At 35.9% G+C, this 11,269-nt stretch overlaps 1 non-coding gene across 1 annotated transcript; it reads right to left on the bottom strand.

Annotated features, from left to right (window-relative positions):
* Positions 1-2,612: 2,612 nt before the first annotated feature.
* On the bottom strand, positions 2,613-2,776 carry LOC115031444. Its single transcript, XR_003837069.1, has one exon. It is a non-coding gene; the product is annotated as a U1 spliceosomal RNA (small nuclear RNA).
* Between the last annotated feature and the right edge of the window lie 8,493 nt (positions 2,777-11,269).

The following is an 11,269-nucleotide window of genomic DNA, read 5'->3' as shown; positions in this document are numbered from 1 at the left end:
ATATAAAACTGTCAAAATACAAAATGACCAAGAATCTTCTAAGTAATATGTAAAAAGGGAACTGTAAAAGATGTAGAATTTTCACAGGTGAGCAGAGACCCTGATCTGCTAATTAACAACTTTTTGCTTTACTTGAAAAATTTTCCATGTGGCTGTACTCATACCTATCATTGCACTTAAAGTTAAAAACGGTAATTCATCAAAATTCAATAATTCATGTTATTTTTTGAGTTACTAGATCGTGTTACTATCTTTAAAATTGAGTCCTCACTTTTGACATGATGAGAACGGCAGCAGAATGCTGAAATACCAGACGTGTTTTAAGAAGTCAAAGTCTAGTTACAGTGAGAACCAAGATGACAGGCTGTCATATAAGGTCACAATGAAACAAGTAGGGACTCAGCCAGGGTATGGATCTGGAAAATTGTCATCAGGGCAATCAGAAAGCATCAGAGCTCTTCCTAATGAAGCAGACAGTTCTTGAACCGTTGATCCAATAGTGAGAATAAGTTTACAGATCAGTAGAGCATAAAGAAGCCCAGGACTACAACGTTGAATTCTTTTTTGATTGTTTAAGAATAGTAGTTTTGCCAGGCCCTGGTGGTACATGCTTTTCATCCCAGCAATTGGGAGGCAGAGGCAGGCTGGATTTCGAGCCAGCCTGGTCTACAAAGTGAGTTCCAGGACAGCCAGGGCTATACAGAGAAACCCTGTCTCGAAAAAAACAAAAAAAAAAAAAAGGAAAAAAGAATAATAGTTTCTTTTCTTTAAGTCTTTTTTAAAATCATTCAAAATATTTAAGTAAACACAGGTATATTTTCTTCTGTGTGTGGATTTATACCTGTACTAACGATCTACATTCAGATGACTCCATTGTAACATTTTGTTCATAATCATATAAAGACCAATGTGTCACATGTGTTGAAAAGCTCCTTTAAAAATTAAATGCATTTTTTGCTTTTTCTCTTTGGTAGATTATAAATGTTAAAGAATGAAAAGACTGTAGTCTGAAGATGATGGTACAGATATTTATCCTTTGATTCCTGCAGTAGAACTTTAGCAAAATAACTAGATAGTGGACAAGGCCATAATGTACTAGAAGAAAGCCCTCTAGCATGCTCTGCTGACTTCTGCGAGAATAGGAGCTTCATCTTTGCCAGTTATCTGTGACTGTCACTGGCACACTCTAGAAATAAATCCTGAGACCTTGTTCCTGCACCTGGGTAATCATATTTACTGTAGTTCCCTAACAACAACAAAATAGAGCTATGTCTTTTGCGGCATCTTAACAAGTCTTGTGGTTCCCACATATTTCTGTGTCTGTTTGATATAATTATTGGGACTCACAGGAAAATAAATTTTATACAGTAATACTCTAGGTTACTCTGATGCTTTGCTTCCAAATAACGTATGGCTACTAGAGTCCACTGCACAATATTGGTCAGCATCAACAATAAAGTTGTCACCAAGAGTTGACAATAGACACTTTGCATGGTGATAACCACCATTTTGTATTATAAAAGCTCAGAACTTTATGGGGCCTTCATAAATGTGATCAATTGCCACAATAAAGTTGAAAGGCATTTGTGGTGGCTTATTTTTCTTTGCACTCAAACAGGAACTGCCTTACTGGTTCGTCTTAGGTTGCAATGAATGTGTGGATAGCCCAGGGAGGTAGAAGTAGCAGATGTAATTGCTTCTATCATGGTCTCTTCAATTCTACATCATGTATTATTTGTGTTATTGTAAGCTCACCATCGTTGATAAATTCTCTGTCCTATATAAACCTGAATAAGCTTTCCTGTCCTGATGTTCTCATTTTATTTTACTATTATTTAATTTTCCTTCCTCTTTCAGCCATACCTACAGAACAATTCCAAAGGACCCCTTCCCAAGCTTTTCTTTCTTTCCCCCAACCTCAGTTTCAACTGCCCCAGCTGCTCTGCAAGGCTTAGTTCTCTGAGTTTCTCAACCGCTGAAAGGTGATCACCAATATTTTGTTAACAAAAGCTTAGAACTTCATGGTGCCTTCATAACTGTGATTCATTGTGACACTAATGTTTACTAAATGAATGAATGGATAAATAAATAAATAAATAAATAAATAAATAAATAAAGCCACACTCTCCATGCTTTGACATTTTGATTTATTTAGGGTATGTGTGTATGTGCTTGTTTACTCATGACTGAACTGAGGTATACACATACAATATTGCCTGTTGAGGTGAGAAGACAATCTTGAATGTAGGTTCTTTCTGAATTGCTTGTGCCAGGATCACTGTCTGTTGCTGATGTGCACCAGGTTAACTAATCAGAGAACTCCCAGTATTATTCTATCTCTACCCTTTACCTATAGGATAGCTGGCCTTGTGACACACTTGCTAGCTACTGGCTTTTGCTCAAGTTTATCTCCTGAACGGTAAACCTACTTAGCTATTTCCCTAGGTTAACATTATGATTCTATAAAGTTATTGATTTTTTATATCTTCTTTCTTCTTCTTCTTCCTTCCTTCCTTCCTTCCTTCCTTCCTTCCTTCCTTCCTTCCTTCCTTCCTTCCTTCCTCCCTCCCTTCCTTCCTTCCTTCCTTTCTTTCGTTCTTTCTCTCTTTCTTCAGTGGCGAGCACAAGCACAGTCCCCTATGACCATAAATTATGAAGTCTTGTTTCCTACATTTGTGGAAATCACAGGAGTCGGCACATCAGGAGTGCAAAAGATAAGACTTGCTCTGAGAAAACCACCTTCATGATCATGGCATCTCCCCTGCCAGGTAAGTATATAGATCCCAATTCTATGCCAATAGTTTACATAAATTTTAGGGTTTGAAGGAAGACAGAATATGTGCTGTGTGCCTGTTTGCTTTATGTTAGTAAGAAACATATATTATGTATTAGCAAAATTAGGTAGTTTAAAGAAAAGAACCACATGAGTTTCAGGAATATATGTAGTCTAAATATTTTTAAAACATATACCATCCTACCTGAAGTATTGATATACACTTCAGATCTCCATTGGCAATTGCACCAACATTTACATACATACAATTGGCATTCACATATTTATTAACATGAAAATAAAATTTAACTAAACCTTTTTTTAAAAAGGAAGTAATTGAATCAAAGTTAATGTTTTACAAAATAGTATAATTTTATTTTTATAAAAGATTTTATATGCAGAATACTTAATTTAGTATTGAAATTATTAATTTATGTTAAGTTGCAATTTAATTAAACAATTTTACTGCAAATTAGGAAGACTTATTATACACAAACTGAAACATTTTTACTAAACAAGGAAAATACTTGTACTCTGCAAAATATTTATATATGTAAAGCATGATATTTTATTATACCTTTATACATGGAACACCAAGTTTAGCTAAATGAACCTCATGTTTAAGATATACAATTCTATTTATATATTTATTTATTTATTTATTCATTTTTATTTGTTATTTTATTTATTTACATTTCATATGTTATCTCCCTTCCCAGTTTCCCCTCCAAAATATCCTGATCCCCTCTTCCTTTCCCCCTTCTTCTATGAGGGTGACCCCCACCCACCCAGACACTCCCACCTCACTGCCCTATTACTAGCATTCCCCTTTTCTGGGGCATTGAGCCTTCCACAGGACCAAGGGTCTTCCCTCCCTCCCTCCCATTGATGCTAGATAAGGCATTCCTATGCAACATATGCAGCTGAAGCCATGAATACTTCTATGTGCACTCTTTTGTTGGGGCTTAGTCCCAGGGAGCTCTGGGGATATGTTCTTCCTAGGGGTTGCAAACCCCTTCAGTTTCTTCAGTCCTTGTCCTAACTCCTTTATTGGGGTCCCCATGCTCAGACTGATGGTTGGCTGAAAACATCAACATTTGTATTGGTCAGGCTCTAGAAGAGCCTCTCAGGGGACAGCTATACAAGGTTCCTGTCTGCAAGCACTTCTTGGCATCAGCAACAGTGTTTGGGTTTGGTGTCTGCAGGTGGGATGGATCGCCAGGTGAGACAGTCTGGATGGCTTTTCCTTCAGCCTCTATTCCACTCTGTTGCTGCATTTCCTTTAGACAGGAGAAATTCTGGGTTGATATTTTTGAGATGGGTAGGCAGCCCCATCCCTTAACTGTAGGCAATGCCTATCCATTGGATATGGTCTCTTCATGTTCTTTCTGCACTTTGTTGGGTATTTTGCCAATGTAAACCCAGTTGGGTCCTGGGAGCCTCTTGCTTTCCTGGCATCTGGGATTTTCTGGTAGCTATCCCTAGTTCCTCATCTCCACTCCTACACCCCTTCGTTCAATTTCCTGATTTTATATACTTCTCCAGTGTCTTCTCAAGTGTCATCTTAAGCCTAATGATTTACCCAGTGATTTTAGCAGGGAGCCACACAATTTATAAATAATGTATTCACTTAAAGATCGATGCTGTTCTGTTTAATTTGCTTTCATCAAGAAATCAAATTACTTCTATAACACTAGAATGGTTAAATAAAGAGATACACCTATTAACAAATGTTAGCTAATAACTAAATTTAGCTATGCCAATCAATCTCTGGTGATTATTGGCCTATTGCCTCATATACTGTTTTCTGGCAGGGGAGCTGGATAATATAATGGTTTTAAACTTGGGAGAAAATTCTGAAATTCCCTAGGATTCCAAAATGGTCAAATTTGTTAAAAACTCTGCCATTTGACAGGAATTTCATTCCCGGTGTTCTCTTTTGCGATTAAGACAAGATATCTAAGGTACTGTGCTCTTTTGATTTTAATTCATCAATCATGATAAAAGATATTGTATTTCATGAGTAAAAATGCAATTTTAATTCCAACTTTGATCCTTTCTTATCCACAGAGTACTCCTTGCAAAAAAAAAAAAAAAAAAAAAAAAAAAAAAAACAATTTCAGTGAAAGGTTTGAACACTGATTCTTTTTATTATTATTTTTTTAAAAAGAAGTAGATTCCTTGAAACACAAGAACTATTCATCATAGAAGGACTGGCATTCATGTCTGAGGGACGTCACAAAAGGAGATCATGGTCAGATAGTCTTTAGAAAAGCTTTAAGAATCAGAAATCTGGACTGCTTTGAAATAGCGTCTACTGGGCACAAGAAGAATGCTGGAGTCATGGACACATAACATCTATGTTTAACTGTACAAGATATGAACTAAATCAAACCTGTCAACTCTCCAGCATAGATAGGAGAGTGGCTGAAAAGGGCCCATCCCAAGTATGGAACTACTGGTACCTGATAAGTTTCATAGGTGGAGAGGGTCACCTTTTTCAGTGTGCTATTTATAGCAGTGGTTCCCTTTTGTCACTTCCCATTGTAGATATAAACATGATTTTACATTTAAATTGGAAGTCAAAATTAGAGCGTGGAAATCTTCACATTATAGCATATACCATTCCTTGTTGGATAAATTTATATCTATGTGCATTTGGGTAGCACTCATTTTTAAATCCACGATGTATTAAAAAAAAGGAAGACAAGAAATTGCAAAGGGCATATGATAGGAAAGGATGGATTAATCTATGGGGAGATGGATATGATCAATATGCATTGAAACTTGTATACACATTTCAAATAATAAATCAATAATTTAAAAATATACTTGTAAAGATAAAAGCACCAACATGCATATTGCATGCTTTCTGTGTAAGTTTCAGGGACTATTGTAGACAAAAAGATCATTCACCATCATCCATCAACCCCTTCTTCTTCCTTGCCAGTACCATCTCAGATACTATATGGTAACCATGAGCTAGTCCAAATTTTCAAATTATTTCTAATATATTGCAACTCCAAAGGTGGAGGGCAAGTATAGGGCAGTGAAAATTACTGCATTTTATATCATTTTTATGAAATACAGACTTTCATAATCACTGTCAGAAGACAACTTAGCAATACTTAATTTTCGTTTTAATTACCTCCATAGATTATACTTCCTCACAACCTGTACAGATTCAAGGATACAGAGAGTCTGGAGACAATCCAGGGGAAGCAGTGAAAATGATTAAGATGCTGGCAAATCGGCTGTATTATTAAGGAGAGGGTGAAGTAGCCAGACTAAATCATAGCCATATATGTTTTTAAATAAAATTCAAATGATCATAGATGCACATAATCTCCCCACATAACAGGCAAAAAAGTGTTGAGAGGAAGCTTCATTGTGTACATGGTAACTTAAAATATGAACAAGAGTGAGGCATCAGAAAAGCATAAATTAGCATAGTAGGCTACTTTGTCATTTTAAAGAACATTGCTAAAGAGAAAATATGTTATTCCTTACTTCACACAGACACTATGGACATTGGCAATTTATGTTAAAATCACAGTATCTCCTTCCCAGTGAAGAACATATGAATGACCTTATAAAGACCATTCTGTAACATAGTGATTTGGTTTTCTGCATGGCACACCACAAGGGTGTTTCAGGTGTGTTCTGTCTTTTAAGTTCATGTTATCTTGAAATCATTGTTTAATTTGAAAATAGATGTGTGACTAAATGCTGGCCAGGGGTTTGAATCAACAGTGGCTGTGACCATGTTCTAGAAAGATGCTTCCTTTTGTCCTGTTACAATTACAGATCCAGACATTAAAATTGTTTGTCAAAATTTAGAAGTTGGAACTTTTCCCATTATGTCATAGGCTCCATACTTTCTTGGCAACTAAATGTAGAATGAGGTAACTTCAGGTCTGTGTTCTCACATCGACATGGGTATCGAGATGTACAGGACAGCATGTTTCATATCACCACAATGGGTTTCAGTCCTTGCTGAGAAGGGGCTCCCTCCACGATGCAGTGCCAAATGTGACTCACTGTATCAAAAGCAGATGTCGGGCTGGGAAGACAGATTACTGAATCAAAACACTTGCTATTGAACTTGAGAACCTGAGTTCAGACCAGCAGAACCTACAGAGAGTCAGGAAAGTAAGACAACTTCAGTTCTGAAGGAATAAACTGTAGCCAGACCAGCTGAAACTGATAATCTTTCTGTTCAGCAAACAAGCCTGCCTAAGTACATATTAGGAAGACACCCAGTTTTAAGTTTCAGCCTTCCATATTCATGCACACACATTCACATATCTGTTCTCACACTGCATGTGAACATGCATACATATACGAATGTAAGCATATACATGTGCATGAAAAAGAAATTTTCTTCCCTAATAGCTCTATGTTATCTATATTATTTATTTTATATCCCTGTCCTGACTAATTTGTCCTTTTGTGTAGTACATAAGACAAATTCCATTTGTCCTTGTCTAATGTCAGAAAATTCTTGTCATTAGATATGAATTTGTTGATGGAAAAAAATTCTCAAAGGTCAGTGGAAAATATTGGCAGTTGAAGCACGGAGGGATTAAGGTATTACCATACTGCTAGAACCTGACAAGCCACTATGGATTAATTAATTATCAGATTGGCTTTGTGTCACCAGTCATTCTGAGGTCACACAGCAACTTGGGTGTACCATACTAATGCCTGCCCTGTCACGTTTCCACACTGGCTTTCTTTGGTGATAATATACCAGATAAACAATGCTGAAAAATCTAGAACTAACAAAAAATATATCAACTGCCAAATAATTACAATTCTCACTTTCCTTATTCTCTGTTACATTTAACTACTGGTAATTGCAATTAAGGATATAATTTAGCTTTTTCCTTTGTCATTTTTTAAATTCAATTTTTCTTAACATTGATCTAAGCTATAACATATTGTTAATCATAAGCTTAAAAGCATGTGTAAGTCCCTTGAGAGATGGCTATGCTAGAAAAGGTAAGAGTGCTTGCTTCACAAGCATGTGGTCCTGAATGCAAGTCTTCATCATCCACATAAAGGGTTAGGCATTCCAAGGTTACCTGTAACCCTATTACCTGTGACCCTATGTGGAGGTCAAAGGCAAAAGGATTGCTGGTGGCTTGTTGACTGCCAGCCTTGCTTCATATTCAGTGAGAAACCCTGTCTTAAGGGAAATAAATTTTATGGATCAGGACACTGCTGGACTCCACACACACAGGCATGTGTACACATACACAGCATCTACAGAGATGCTCTAGGGAGGGCTCAACTTTGGAAAGGAAGTACTAAATCTACCAGTTACCCACAAAGGAAGAGAGTGAGCTGAAAACATTGATTTAAAGGTTTTATAATTGCTGTTTTTCAAAACTACCAAACCTCACAAAGTGAGGCTTGCTCAAAACCTCTTTCTTCTTGCATAAATAACCCACTGAAAAGACTATTTACAATAAAATCGAAAGAGGTGAAGGAAATAGGTTCAGGTTAGGGAGATTACTCAATTAGTTAAGAAAACTTGCTGCTCTTAGAAAGGAAGCAAGCATGTTGGGAAACAATCCCCAGTAGCTCCCGTTCCAAAGAATCCAGCATCCATCCAGCATCTATGGGCACCTACACTCAGATGCACATACAGCACCACGGACAAACATGCCCACAAATGAAAAGACATTAAAAGTGAGAACAAGAAGGAGGAAGAGAAAGGAGAGAAGGGATGACAAATTAGTTCCACCTCTTTCTGATACTTAGAAAGCAATGACAACATAATTCTGAAAGGCTGATTACGATGCCCTGGAGCCTATTCAGGAAACTGTTAGACTGATACAACTGTTAAGCTGGAGACTAGTGAAAATGGTTGTGAAGCAGCAGCAGCCAGGAGTTATCATCCAATTGTACAGGACACGTTGACCAGGCTTTGAAGTTTGAGTCATTCACCAGTTTCTATATTATATAGCTTTTAAATTGAAAGAAAGATGTTTCACTCATAAATTCTTCACGCACACACACACACACACACACACACACACATTGTCAAGGCCAATAGCTCACAAAGACTCAGAAAACACAAAAGTCTAGAATGGAAAAGTACCAATACAAACAGTGAATCATGGGAGGATTGGATAATGCTCAGATAAATTTATAGATGCGGGTTATTAATTACATATTAAAAGCACTTACAGAAAGATATTATTAACAATATATGATTCTATTAATGAAAAACTATGTAACTATGTGTGATAGTGCGCATGTGTTTACAGGTTAGCACTCAGCAGACTGAGAGGATGATAATGTGTTCAAGGACAGCCTAGGCTTATGTATATTGTGTGTGTGTGTGTGCATGTGTGTGTGTATGTGGACATGTATGTACATATATATGAACTTTTATATGCTTAGATATGTAAATATATAACCAACTATGTTACTGATGTGTGAATTTACACTACGGCCCTTTTACCCTCACCATTTTAAAGTAGAATCCTTCATATTTAAAAAAATGATTTCTATAAACAAGTTCTCTTCATACATATGATATATGTATATGTGTATAGTTATATATGATATATGATAAACTACACACACACACACACTAAGTTTATACAACTACAAATAGAGTCCATTAAATATTTTAAGTTTTTTGTGTTATGGACTAATTATGCAAAAGTTACTTTGCATATAAATTTTATTAAGAAGCAAGATCCATACAGAAATAGAGATAAAGTAATGTTCTTACAGAGATAAAGTAAAGGGGACCAGGAGTATTTAACAATCTTGATAGAAAACTAGAACCTTCAGACGAATAAAATGACACGATAATCATGAATCCTTTACATACTATGTGGTTTGCTGATGTCACCTCATGTACATCATAAAGTTTGTTGAATGTAAGATGAGTTTGATTTTTCCTTTCTTTATCAAAAAACCAGTGTTCAAGATGTGATGCCCTTTTTTATATTTATGAGGTAAAAATTCATATTCTCCCAGGTAGATAAATTATTTCAGATTTTCCTTTTAGGAAGAAAATAAGAACTGTAGCCTTGAGAGTCTGTGGTCATTTTATACTTAGCTTTCCCCTAACCTGACAATCTCCACAACTGTAGCCTGGTAAATAAGAATGAAAGCATTGTTGGCTCAATAGGTGAGTCACACACCTCTTATTTGCATTTGGGGTACCTCTTATTTGAATTTGGTCTATATATGTGGTTGCTGTCCCACAATATTACTTTGAATCTGAAAAAAATCCTCTGCTGAGCATTGATTCAATCATTGTGATATAAAACCCAATACTATAATTCACAGCCTATAAGAATTGCATTGTAAACAAGCATATTCTCTTGCAAATTAGTTGCTATACATCCATTTCTTTTAGACTGAAATACATGATATTCTAGTTTTCTTTCTGATTCTGTAACAAAAACACTGTGACCAAAAGCAACTTGGCAGGAGGAGGTTTGTTCTAGCTTAGAGGTGACAAGCTATCACTGATGGAATGTAGGGCAGCAATTTAAATAATAACTTGAAGAAAAACCATGGAAGAAGCAGGCTTATATTCTGGCTTATATTCAACTAGGATTCTTTTTCTTATGTAACTCAGGAACAAAAGTGGAGGGAATGATGCTCCCCACAGTGGACTTCGCCCTGCTGCTTTAATTAACTCTCATGAGTTAATGACTCTACCTACTACTCCCATCAACAAACATGATCACAGGCCAATCTGAGTTAGATAATTCTTTACTTGAGATGATTTTCTTGGGAGAGTCTATGTTAGGTCAAGTAGACAGTTAAAACGAACTAGGAAACATGATAGTGAAAATAAACAACGATTTTATTGAGGGATGTACTTAATACATCACACAATGTGATGTATCTATGATACATTTTTATCAGTATTTTAGAGTAGAATTCTTCAATTGAAAAATTAAAGACTTCTCTAAACAACTTTTTATGTTGTATCAGTAGCACAAACTGTATATATAATGTTTGCCATTAATCAGTTGCATATCTATTTATTATTATTATTATATTTAATTTAATCTGTAATTCATTAAATCACATGCTTAATTACTTGTTATCTAAGGAACAGCAGTTACACCATGTGCATGATAGCATGCACATTTGAATGTCACAGAAATTCAGTTGTATTGTGTTACTCCATCCAGTTTGTATTTCTGTGATATTACACACAAAAAAATCTTCCTAAATTGCCCAACTTCAAATATTACAAGACTGCATTCATTATCCTGCACACCTTTTGCCAAACTAACAATTTTTATAATCCCGTGCTTACTCTAGCAGCCAATCCAAAAATCGCATATTACATTCAATTTTTGCATGCCTTATTACCCATGGCTTTTATCCCTTTGTTCTCTTGGAAGAACATCCTTTAACTTGAGATGGTCCAACATCTTCTCCTGATGACATCATAATGCATTTCATTCTATAGCTTATCTTTCTCTTCTTGTTGAGACTAGTATTTAC

This window comes from Mus caroli, chromosome 6 (assembly GCF_900094665.2).
Source record: "Mus caroli chromosome 6, CAROLI_EIJ_v1.1, whole genome shotgun sequence".
Lineage (NCBI taxonomy): Eukaryota > Metazoa > Chordata > Mammalia > Rodentia > Muridae > Mus > Mus caroli.
Note: the sequence above shows the minus strand (reverse complement) of the source record. Positions and strands in the feature narration are given on the sequence as shown.